At 37.7% G+C, this 13,569-nt stretch overlaps 1 pseudogene; it reads left to right on the forward strand.

Annotated features, from left to right (window-relative positions):
* Nucleotides 1-212: 212 nt before the first annotated feature.
* LOC143271733 (large ribosomal subunit protein eL21 pseudogene) overlaps nucleotides 213-13,569 on the forward strand; it is a 53,309-nt pseudogene continuing 39,952 nt past the window's right edge.

Below are 13,569 nucleotides of genomic sequence, written 5' to 3' on the forward strand. Positions count from 1 at the left end.
TCAGGGGCAGGAGGACAGGACAGCAGCAGCTGGACCAGCAGGATCAGTAGTGTCTTCCTTATTCTGTAACAGTGAGTATATTATCCCCATTTTATACCTTAATAAATTCTTGAGATTCTTTAACAGACTCTGATGGCCTCTCATAACACCAAACTGTATTAAAATAAAAGAATGCAGAAAAAAAATGTGAATCCATTATATGTTGGCCAGCGATGCCTGACCACGAGGCCCGTCTTGGAATGGTTGATATACCAAGTGTCAATCTATTGGAGAAAACTGATTTTCACACTCTAACAGGTATAAGTGACAGTTGAGTTGTTAACCTTCACTCTAATGGCTAGGTTTCCATTCATTCATTCATTTTTTTAAATATATAACAAAATAAAACAAAAGCTATCATATTGAAGTTGGACATGACAAGCTAACAGAAGGAAAAGAACCCAAGAGAAGGCACAAGAATCAGAGACTCACTTGTTTGCACACACAGGAATCCTGTAAAAAGACTAACAGGAAGCCATACTATATATTCAGAGGACCTGCTACATACCTGTGCAGGCCCTATGCATGCTGTTTAGGTCTCTGTGAATTCATTGAGTTTTCCACATGTCAACATAGACAGCTTTGGGTTTTGTTTTGTCTTGTTTTTTTGTATCCTTCATCCCCCTTGGCTCTTAAGATCTTACCATTACCTCTTCTGTGGTATTTACTAAACTCTGAAGGAAGGTTTTTGATGGAGACATTCCATTTAGGGCTGAGTGTTCCAAGATCTCTTACTCTCTACTTATTGTCTTGCTGTGGGTCTCTATATTCTTTTTCTCATCTGCCGCAAGAGGAAACTTCTCTGATGATGACTGAAGAAGGCACTGACAGTGTATTTCTGTGTCTGGGATACCTTACTCGGAATGTTTTTTTTCCTAGTTCCATTTATTTGTAAATTTCATGATTTCATTTTTAATGTCTGAATAATACTACATTATATAAATACATCACATTTTTTGATCCATTTTTCTGTTCAGGGACATCTAGGTTGTTTCCAAATTCTGGCTATTGTAAATAAAGTTGCATTGAACATAGATGAATAAGTGTCATGGTGGTAAAATGGAGCATTCTTTGGGTTTATGCACAAGAATGGTAGAACTGGGTCTTGAGGTAGATCAATTCCCTATTTTCTGAGGAACTGTCATCTTGATTTCCATAGTGGCCATACAAGTGTGTACTCCCACAAGCAATAGGGGAGTGTTCTCCTTGCTTACCATCCTCATCAGCATGAGCTGTCACTTGTGTTATTGATCTTAGCCATTCTAACAAGTGTAAGATAAAATCTCAACGTAGTTTTGATTAACATTTCCTTGATAGCTAAAGATATTGAACATTTCTTTAAGTATTTCTCAGCCATTTGAGATTCCTTTATTGAGAATTCTCTGTTTACATCTGTACCCCATTTTAAAATTGGGTTATATGTTTTCTTGATATCTAGTTTCTTTAGTTCTTTATATATTGTGGATATTAACCCTCTATCAGATGTGGAGTTGGTAAAAATCTTTTCTCAATCTTTAGGTTGTTGCTTTGTCTGAGTAACAGTGTCTTTTACCACACAGAAGCTGTTCAGTTTCATGAGGTCCCATTTATTAATTGTTGATCCTAGTGCCTATGCTAATGATGTTCTGTTCAGAAATTCTTTTCCTGTGCCAGTAAGTTCAAGGCTATTTCCTACTTTCTCTTCTCTCAGGTTTAGTGTATCTCATTTTATGCTGAGGTCTTTGATTCATTTGAGTTGAGTTTTGTGCAGGGTAAAGTATAGATCTGTTTATATTCTTCTACATCCAGTTTGACAAACACCATTTTTTTTGAAGATGCCATCTTTTTTCAAGTATGTATTTCTGGACTCTTTAGCAAAAGTCAGGTGTCTATATCTGTGTGGAGTTATGTATAAGTCTTCAATTTGATTCCATTGATAAAAATGTCTGTTTTTGTGCTATTGTGGTACTTTTTTTGTTTGTAATCACTACACTTCTGTAGTGCAACTTTAAATTGGGGATGGTGCCATCTCCAGCAGTTCTTTGATTGTCCAGGATTGTTTTACCTATCCTGCTTTCTTTTTTGTTATTTTTTTTTTTCGTTAGGAAGTTGAAAATTGTCCTTTCCAGATCTGTGAACAATTGTACTAGAATTTGATGGAGACTGAATTAACCTATAGGCTGTTTTTGGTAGAATGCCATTTTTACTGTATTAGTTCTACAGACCCATGAGAATGGGAGCCCTTTTTGTTTTTTGATGTCTTCTTTAATTTTTGTCTTCAATGTACTGAAAATTTTATCATATGAGTCTTTCACTTGCTTGGCTAGAGTCACTTCAAGATAGTTTGTATTATTTGAGGCTATTATGAAGTGTGTTTTTTCTCTGATTTCTTTCTCAGATCATTTGTCATTTGTATATATGAGGGCTACTTAGTTTTGTGTTAATTTTTTTGTTTTGTTTTGTTTTTCAGACAGGGTTTCTCTGTGTAGCTTTGCAGCTTTCCTAGATCTCGCTCTGTAGAGCAGGCTGGCCTTGAACTCACAAAGATCCACCTGCCTCTGCCTCCCAAGTGCTGGGATTAAAGGTGTGGGCCACCACCACATGGGTTGTGCTAATTTTGTATCCAGCTACGTTGCTAAAAGTGTTTCTTTACTGTAGGAGTTTCCTGTTAGAATTTTTTTGGGTTACTTGTGTATAGTATCCTATCATCTGTAAATAAAGATACTTTGACTTCTTCCTTTCCAATTTATATCCCTTTGATCTCCTTTAGTTGCCTTATTGCCCTAGCCAAGATTTTTAAGTACTATATTGAATGAGTATGTAGATAATAAGTGGATAACCTTGTCTTGTTCCTGATTTTAGTGGAATTGCTTTGAGTTTCTTTTCACTTAGGTTGACTTGGATATGGGCTTGCAGTAAACTGTGGCTATTATATTGAGGTATGTTCCTTTGTATCCTGAATCTCTTCAGACTTTTATCATGAAGAGGTGGTAGATTTTGTCAAAAGCCTTTTCTGTATCTAATGAAAATGAGGTGATCATGTGGTTTTTGTCTTTCAGTTTGTTGAGATTGTGGATTGCATTTATCAATTTTACATATGTTGAACCATAACTATCCCTGCATTTCTAAGATGAAGTCTACTTGATAATGATAGATGATCTTTTCAATGTGTTTTTAGATTTTGTTTGCAAGTATTTTATTGGGTGTTTTTGCATGAAAATTCATAAATTAAACTGGTCTTTTCTTCTTTTTTTGTTGGGTGTTTATGTGGTTTGAGTATCAGGGGTAACTGCAGCCTCATTAACTGAATTGGGCAATGTTCCTTCTGTTTCTATTTTGTGGAATAATTTGAGAAGTATTGGCATTAACTCTTATTTGGAAATCTGGTAGAATTCTGTGCTCAAGACCTTGTTTTTTGCGGGGGGGGGGGATTTTAATGACTGCTTCTATTTCATTAGAAGTAATAGGTCTGTTTAATTTGCACATTCGATCTTGATTTAACTTTGGTAAGTGCAAAGCACCTTCTGATTGGTTTAATAAAGGGCTGAATTGCCAACAGCTAGGGAGCAGAGGATAGGCAGGATTGCCATGAGAAGAGAGGAAGAGGAGATGAATATAGGCATGAAGAGATGCCAATGAGACACAGACTAAGTCAGACGTACAGAATGGTGGAGAGGTAAAAAAAAACCATGTGGCAGAGTGTAGATTAGTAAAAGCAAATTAATTTAAGTTATAAGAGTTAGTTGGGGACAAGCTTAAGTTAAAGACCAAACTTTCATAATTAATAATAAGTTTCAATGTCATTATTTGTGGGCCAGCTGTTTAAGGAAAGTGTGACTATAGGTAAGTAGGACCTATGGAAGAAAACAATGCATTTCTTTTAGATTTTTCAATTTGGTGGAGTACAGGTTTCAGATGATATTCTTATGATTCTCTGGATTTCCTTGGTGTCTCTTGTTATGTCCACCTTTTCATTTCTGATTTTGTGAATTTGGATCTTCTCTCTCTGCCCTTTAGTTAAGTGTTTGTCAATATTATTGACTTTTCTCAAAGAACTAACACTTTGTTTCATTGATTCTTTGTATTACTTTTTGCTGTTTTTATTTCTATTTTATTTATTTCAGCTCTGAGTGTGAGTATTTCTTGCCATTTACTCCTCCTGGGTGTAATTACTTCTTGTTCTAAGAACTTTTCCATCTATTGTTAATTTGCTAGTATGAGATAGCTCCGATTCTTTTCTGTAGGCAATTAGTGCTATGAACTTGTCTTTTTGAACAGCCCTCACTGTGTTCCTTAAGTTTGACTATGTTGTGTCTTCATTTTTATTCAATTCTAGAAAGTCTTTGATTGCATCCATTCTGTTAATCTGTGCCTTTTTATTGGTGAATTTAGACCACTGATATTAAGATATGTTGATGACCAGGGATTGTTGGTTGCTTTTATTTTGTCGTTTTTGTTGGTGTGTGTGTAATTATGTGTATGTATGTGCATGCATGCTTCCCTTCTTTTGATTTTGCTTGTCTGAGATTATTTATTTCCTGTGGTTTTGTGGGTGTAGCTAATCTACTTAGGTTGGAATTTTCCTTCTAGCACCTTCTGTAGGGCTGCATTTGCAGAACGATATTGTTTGAATTTGACTTTATCATGAAATATCTTATTTCATACATCTATAGTGAATGAAAGTTTTGCTGGGTATAGTAGTCTGGGCTGGCATTTGTAGTCTCTTTGAGTCTGCAGCACATCTGCCCAGTATCTTCTGATTTTTAGACTCTTCATTGAGAAGTCAGATGCTATTCTACTAGGTCAGGCTTTATGTGTTACTTGGTTATTTTCTCTGGCACCTTTTAATAGTCTTTCCTTGTTCTGTGCTCTTAGTGTTTTGATTATTATGTGGTGTGGCGACTTTCTTTTCTGGTTCAGTCTATTTGGAGTTCTGCCTACTTCTTGTACCTTTATAGGCATCCCCTTTTTTAGTTTAGGAAAAATTTCTCCTATGATTTTATTGAAAATATTTTCTGGGCCTTTGAACTGGGATTTTCTCTTTCTCTATTCCTAACTATTCTTAGGTATTGTCTTTTCATAGTGTTCCAGATTTCCTGGATATTTTTGGCAGGAGTTTTTTAGATTGAACATTTTCTCTGACCAATGTATCCATTTCTCCTATCATATCTTCAATGCCTGAGATTCTCTCTTCCATTTCTCATATTCTATTGTTGAAGCTTGCCTCTATTGTTTTTATTCAGTTTCCTAAATTTTTAATTTCATTTCTTGAATTTCCTCAGTTAGGGTATTTTTTTCTTTAGTGATCCCGTTTCCATTTTCAAGTCTTAAACAGTTTTACTCATTTCCTTGCACTTTTTATTTTTTATTTTTGGTGATTTTTCAGGGTTTCTTTAGGAGATTTTATAATTTTCTCTTCAATGACAATTATCATCTTCATAAAAGGAGTTTTTAAGCTCTTTTAATTTTGCTTTAGCTATGTTGGAATATTTACAGCCTGCCATGGTAGGATAGTTGGGCTCTTGTGGAGACATATTGCCTGTTACTGATTGTGTTTTTACACTGGCATCTAGGCATCTGGTATTGGGATGATTATACGTCTAGGTGCTGATTTCTGCATTTGTCTTTGTTGGGTTGATGTTCTGTTCCTTGATTTCTGTTTCCCCTGTAGGTTTTTGGAAAATGTGATGGCTGTGGGTTGCCTGGTAGAAACTTTCTTTGGACCTGATAGTTGTTGACACTGGTGTTTCTAGGTAAAATATGTACCTGGATATTGGGAGCTGACACTTAGGAACGGTGACAGGCTAGGAGTCTGTTTGGTTTCACAAGAGGCAGGAGACCAGAGTGTTCATCCAGGATCTGTTTATTTTGTCTCCTTGGAATAGGGAGAGCCAATGAAGAGAGGTTATGCCATAGTGTCTGCTGTACATCTGGGGATGAGACTTGAGGGTTGGCTCTAGAAGAACAGAAGGTTCTACAGATAGCCTTCCTGCTTCCCTGGTAGCAGTGGCCTTTGAGTTAACAGGGAGTGCCTGCTGAAGTTGGGGTCTGGGGTAAAGCACTAAGTTGGGGGGTAGGGGAAGGCAGGTTTGCAGTGGACGGTCTTTAGGATCTACAGGAGGTGTGGATGAAATCTGGGGGATTTTGTTTAGAGGAGAGGAGGGAGCATGAAGGTCTTCTAGTAGCTTACTTGTTTTCCAGAACTGCTCAGCTGCCATGTTCACAAGAAATGCCTGCTGGTATTGGTAGTTGGGATACTGGGACTTTTGTCTTCACAGTGGCTGCTGGAGCTTTAAACTGCTAGCACCCAGCTGCTCAGGCCATAACCTGATGGGAATTCTATTCCCCCAGACAATGGCTCTGTTGCTTCCATTAAAGGTGGCTTTAACTAAATTTCCACCTTCCAAAAAAACTTGAGATTCAAAGGCTAAGGTGAACATCTGTGAGCTTACAGTGTTAGAATAGCAACTGGCTAACTTTCTTTACTGGCATTTTTGGAAGCCTCTCTTTTTCCATACCACCCCAACTGAAAAACCCACACTATGCTTCTCCCTGCTACTTCCTGTTAACTAGTTGCTAAACATGCCTCTCTGAGCTCAGATTAGTTTTATGTAATTAAAGCAAATGCAACACATCCTTATATAGTTAAACAGCCTAAACAAATGTAACGCATATTTGCCTAGTTAAACAAATATTCCACAAAAGAGACAAATTGAGGTAGCAACATTGGAGGAGATCTTTGTGATCTTTGAGTATGATATCAGAGAGAAAAGGTAGACCACAGAAGGTGTTCTGCTATAAAGTTGGGAATGATACTGTATATGTGTGATTTTAAGAAAGCACAGAATGATATGTTTGTCTATGGCTTTTAAAGCTGAACTTAGTGCTATTTATCTTCCTTCCCTACTTGTCATTTGTTTTGCCCTCTCTTGAACCTTTCAGGAAAGGACCGCCTCATTTTTCCCATTTCCCTTCCTAGCACCTATATTCTACTGTTCCCTCTTTACAGCCCCTTCAACCAATTTCCTACACGGTCCCACTTTACTTTTCTGGTATCTACTCTTTGTCTAGGTGATACACTAACGTCAAAAGATTTGGAACTAGGATCCACAATTAAGAGGCAATGTGTGGTGTTTGGCTCTCTGGATCTAGGTTACCTCACTCAATTCAATCTTGTCTAGTTTCATGTATCAACATCACAACCATATGATTTCATTTTTCATTATAGCTGAATAATGGAATTGGTTATTTTTTAAATGTAAAATATCCAGATGATTTAGAGAGGTTTTATTAAATTATTATGTATTATTTTATTAAAGTCTCATTTTAGATCTTGTTAACATGTCTCTCTTGACAAGCATGCAACTCTCATGTGCCACAGAAACATCAGGGCATTGGTAATTTATATATGGCCAAACACAACAAATATATTTGGAGTTTATCTAATGTCTCATGTTATAAATTAATACCCCTCAACTCTTAATTGGGGGCCAGAGAGTGGAATGTGGTGGTTTGAAAGAATATAACTCAGGCTGGAGAGATGGCTCAGAGGTTAAGAACACTGGCTGTTCTTCCAAAGGTCCTGAGTTCAATTCCCAGCAACTACATGGTGGCTGAAAACCATCTGTAATGTGATCTGGTTCCCTCTTTGGGCCTGCAGGAATACATGCAGGCAGAACACTGTATACATAATAAATAAATAAATCTTTAAAAAAAAAGAAAGAATATAACTCCCATAGGCTCATAGGAAGTGGCACTATTAGGAGGTATGGCCTTGTTGGAGTAGGTATGACTTTGTTGGAGAAAATGTGTAACTGTGGAGGCTGGCTTTGAGGTCTCATATTCTCAAGTTATGCCAAATGTGGCTCACAATCTCTTTCTGCTGCCTGTGGATCAAGATGTAGAACTCTTAGCTCCTTCTCCAGTGTTTTGTCTGCCTGAATGCTGCCATGCTTCCTGTATGATAATAATGGACTAAACCTCTGGAAATTCAAGCTAGACCCAATTAAATGTTTTCCTTTATAAGAATTGCCGCCGGGCGGTGGTGGCGCACGCCTTTAATCCCAGCACTCGGGAGGCAGAGCAAGGTGGATCTCTGTGAGTTCGAGGCCAGCCTGGACCACCAAGTGAGTCCCAGGAAAGGCGCAAAGCTACACAGAGAAACCCTGTCTCGAAAAATCAAAAAAAAAAAAAAAAAAAAAAAGAATTGCCATGATCATGGTGTCTTTTCACGGCAATAAAAAGTCTAGCCAAGATGCATTGTAACTTTGGTTGCACAGTATATCTGTGTCCTTCTGAACACTACATCATTTCAATGTTTCTTACATGAGAAAGTAGATAGAAAGCTAGGATATACCAGCCACATACTTTTCAGCTGTTTGGAAGACCTCATGGTTCTTGCTAGCAGTTTTTGTTTGTTTTTAAATACTGAAATATTTTTTGAGAATTTTATACAACATTTTTGATCACATTTGTCCCCTACTCCTCCCAAATCTACCCTTTCCACTTTGTGTTATTTTATTTATTCATTGCCTCATACATATGTATGTATGCATGTATATACACACATACATACATGTATGTCACAATAATAATCAAAGACAAAGAGGCTTTCCAGCCTTGAAGTGGAGCATGGGAGGAGTTTGGGGAGGGAAGCTGGGAGAGGCTGGAGGAAGGGAAGTGAAGAGGCAAAATGATATTCTATTTCAATTAGAAACAAACATTGTTTTCAAAAATGAGAAAAGGTTATTTTCAGAAATGTAGAGACAACAGGTATTTCTTTTCCTAGTGGAAACCTGGAGAAAGCTATTTCACAATTTTATATTTTTGATATAGATTGGAAACCTCTTCAACTTTATTAATCTATAGAATATATATTATGCAAAATGACAAACATGTGGCTTTGCACCTGACAGAGGAAATAATTTTCTTTCACTCTGATAGTATAAAATTGCATTGGAAAACAAAACTGTGTCTGCATCTTTAAAAAATATATCACGCAAGTACATAATGTGCTGAAATAAAAATACTGCATTATAGAAAATAGCATGAGTCTCCAAAGGTCCAGCCATGGTGAGCAGAACCAAAGTCTTTTGAGTGGACTGCCTGTTATGAAGCAGACTAGATAAGGCAGCTGTATGCTTGTCTCTCTGATGTAGGGTTGTTTCTCCTTCACTGCATGTGATAGCCAATAAGGAGAAACCTCAGCCTGAGAAATGTGTGCAGTGTGTGGGGACTGACTGCAGAATGACTCAGGGACATCTCAACATCGTCATCCCAATCTTTATGTGTTTAAATCAGAAAGAAAATGAAAGTAAAATAAGACAGAGCAGAAACTTGTAAACTTTGAAATGGCTGGCTTCACTAGAATGCAATAGTGATTCAGAGCAGTTTAGAATCCAATGGAGGAAAAACCACAGTAGTAATGTTTAGGAAAGTTATAGCGATGTCTAGGTGAATTGGCCAAGGAGTGATTTAAAGATTACGGTCACAACAGGATAAAAAATCATAAAAGTAATGTATTATTAAGAGGCGCAAGAAAATACCAGCAGTTGAAGACTGTCAAGGGAGAAAATAAAAACAATAAAATAAAATTCGACTGGAGTGGATCCTGGATTTCCCCAAACATGAGAAGTCAGTGTTGGAGGATTAGGGGGTGGAGGTCAAGTTTAAAAACAGATTTTTTTTTTTGAGAGAGAGAGAGAGAGAGAGAGAGAGAGAGAGAGAGAGAGAGAGAGAAGATGCTGAGGATAGACTCAAAGAAACAGTTGAGATAGGGAGGGTGAGAGAGGAAAGGATGAAGAGAAAAGTAACAGGTTGAGTGATTTTCAAATGATAACAACTGCTTCTTCAGTCTTTTACCAAAATTAACCTAAAGTATATCAGAGAAACTGAATTTGTGTAAAAAGGAATCTCTGTGTCCAAGGCAAAGTGCTTTTGAACTTCAGTCGAGCTTCCTGTCATACATCCAGAATTGGGGAACAAAACATTATAAAGTTTACTTATATTAATTTATATGATAAAGTATTATTTAATAAATTTAACAGCGATGATTTTTAAGGAAATTTATTAAGATGTTAAGAGCTGTAAAACTGTAACATATAAATGCTGTGGGATGTTCTGTATGTACTGTGGGAGCCTATTCTCGGGTTCCTCATGGCTTTACCCAGTAGGTCCACACAGAGGATGATTAGGACCACAGGCCTGAGTGCAGGTGTCTGAGATGGTCTGCACTTGGCTGTGCTGGGGGATGGTCTGTATGTCAAGTTGCTCTGATTAGTCAATAAATAAAACCTGATTGGCCATGGCTAGGCAGGAAGTATAGGCAGGACTAACAGAGAGGAGAAATAAAAGAACAGGAAGGCAGAAGGACTCACTGCCAGCCACCGCCAGGACAAGCATCATGTAAAGATGCCGGTAAACCACAAGCCACATGGCAAGGTATAGATTTGTAGAAATGGGTTACTTTAAGATATAATAACAGTTAGCAAAAAGCCTGCCATGGCCACACAGTTTGTAAGCAATATAAGTCTCTGTGTTTACTTGGTTGGGTCTGAGCTGCTGTGGGACTGGCGGGTGACAAAGATTTGTCCTGACTGTGTGCAAGGCAGGAAAACTCTAGCTACATATAAACATAACAAGTAATTTAAAAACTAGATGCATCTAACAGGGGTGGAATGATTTTAAGAACCACAGGTCAGGGAGGCCCAGAGTGAAATACCATCTTCTGGACATGACAAGACAGCTGCATTCATAAACTCACAGCAGTTGTGGTTGCCTGCACAAGATGTGCACAAGATCAATACAATCACCATTCTCCTGCTGGCTGAGGAGCTGTTGACAGTTGATGGCCTCTGGGGAAGTGAGAATCAGTTTTTTTTTTTTTAAGGCATGTGGTCCCTGTTGATGGATCCACACCTAAAGATTATTTGGGATACCCAGAAGTATTTTGTTAGCACAAATTAGATTTGGTAGATAATAAAAACATATAAATAAAAAAGAGGACATAAATTTGGCAGAGTGGGTGGGTGATGAGAATTGAACTGAAAGGCATTAGGGGAGGAGTCTGGGGGCATATGTTCAAAATACATTGTATGCATGTATGAAATCCTCAAAGAATGAATAAAATATTATATTTAAAAACAAACAAACAATACACTACAGTGTCCTAGGACCGCTGGGTTATGGAGGAATAAAACTGAGAGTCTTAACCACATGTATAAAATGTAACATTCACTGTCAGTTTTGTTTAACCTTGTATGAAATCTAACTCTATTGCTATTGAAAGTTGAGAGTGGCTTGTAACAGTTTTTAAACGATTCTAGAAAAAAGTAAACATCGGTATACATCTTAAATATAAAAACCAAGGTAGCATTAAAAATGACAGTTGTACGAAGAAAATAACATAGCTTTTGTGTAGATATTTTAACATGTAATTTTCAGCACAGAATTCATATAATCTAAAGGCTTGCATTGACCTTGAGAAGAGGTCAGAGCCATCTTTCTGCTGTTAAAGGTGAAGAATGAATATAAGATTGTGGAGTGATAGGTACAGACAGGTGAATTCACAACAGTGACTTCCTTCTCTGAAAATAACATTATTTTCATTTTCATTTTGATAAAATGAATGGCCAGCTGAAAATACATGGCTCCTTGGAATTTGCTTAAATCCTGTATGATAAACAATTTGGATCAAGTTGCATCTCACTTTACAAAAAGCATTTGCATCACTAAATGTTAGAGAAAAGAAGATTAAAATAACAGTCAAGTGCACATATTGAAATAAAAAACATTTTAAATGACAGAAAACTTCAGAATTTGTGCTATGGCTTTGGAAAGTTTTGTATATGGCTCTTAGCTCCAAATTTGATTATCTTCTGTTGAAGCTGTCACTTGAAATTATACTGAGTCTACTTTGCTATACAAGGCAACCTTTCTTTGAATGTACTTTCACAGAAGAGTTTCTTTTTGAATGTGGTTAGCTGGATTCTGAGGATTTTGATGACAGAGTGGAGAAGGATCACAGAAGCCTTCCCTCCCAAAGCTTAAACACATTATGAAAGATAGGGCCGTGAGTTCTCAACGGTGGTCAAGTAAGGAAAGGGTATACTTTTTAACTAAGGCTCAAAAAATAGGAGAGAGAGAGAGAGAGAGAGAGAGAGAGAGAGAGAGAGAGAGAGAGAGAGAGAGAATAGAGAGACAGTTATCTGAATACCCTATTTTGAAGAAATATGAACTGAAAAGGTAGAGTTTTCCTGAATAAAGTCAAGGAAAAGTCCTGCAAAACAGGAGCTAAGTGTAGAATACAGGCCATCCACAGTGATGTGATGGGCAAGTGTCTGCTCTTTTCCATGGTGAGTGGACAGGTCACACTCTTGACTAAACACAGTTGTGTTAATGGATATTGAACGAAGAACATTAGAAGAACTTGGAACCCGGAGTCCTTTTTATTAAGGGGCCAATATGCATAGGGGGCCAGTGAATGTGAAGGCAGGCTCCTGAGATGGTGACTTCTCATTCCCAGAAGATTCTTCAGGGCAAAATAGTTGGAAGGCATGGGGACGGGCATCTAAACAGGTCCAATGGGGAGAGAGGAGGACCCAGGGACCCTGTAAAATATCCAAGCCAGCATTCATTTGTTGCACTTCCAGCCTCAGGCTTCTCCTACCCTGAAGAGATAAATACAGCTTTTCCTTTCTCCTATTTATCAGCCTGGTCTTTGGTCTTCAGTTCTTCATTTAGGCACAGCAATCCCCTGGATGATCACCAGCAACCTGATTACAGCTCACACTTGCATTCAAGTACAGCTTGGTTTATGTGACACATAATTATGTTAACACATAATTTTCATGTTAACTTGGCTGGGCCATGGATCCCAGATATACATGGTTCAATATTGTTCTAGGTGCTTCATTCAGTGAATGTTGAAAAGATCAACATTGAAATTAGGCACATTTGGTAAAGCAGAGTACCTTCCCCAGATAAGACTCACCCAGACAATATAAATGCTTAACAGAGTTGTGTTGGTGCACACCTTTATTTCCAGCACTTGTGAGGCAGAGACAGGTGACTCTCTGTTGGTTCCAGGCCAGCTGCAGCTATATGGTAAGCTCTCATCTCAAAAAGAAACAAAAAGAAGTAGAAAACAATCACCAGCACTATCTTGACCTCTGGCAGACTCATGCTACCACAAGTTAACTGCAGCTCTTTCTATAGCTTGATGGCTTCCTATTTTTTTGGAGAAGTCTGGTTCTGACTAACAGAGCTTGGTAAAGGAAAAAACTTATTTACCTTCAACCTTAAAATTCAGATGGTTAGCACATGATTCTACATAGTTTATCAGAGATTGAAGCTTTTTCCACCTTTCTTCTTTACTGATTTCTAGGGTATTAAAGTTTCCTTCTAGATTTCCTGCATCAGCCCACAGACAGATAAAAGATGATAGACCACTGTTGTTGGGACAGCAATAGGGGTTAGACCCAGAACAAGAGACTGAACATTTGGATGTACCCCTTAGGCGAGCTCACCCTTAGCATCACTCCATTGCCAGGG

The sequence above is a fragment of the Peromyscus maniculatus genome, chromosome 2 (assembly GCF_049852395.1).
Source record: "Peromyscus maniculatus bairdii isolate BWxNUB_F1_BW_parent chromosome 2, HU_Pman_BW_mat_3.1, whole genome shotgun sequence".
Taxonomy (NCBI): Eukaryota; Metazoa; Chordata; class Mammalia; order Rodentia; family Cricetidae; genus Peromyscus; species Peromyscus maniculatus.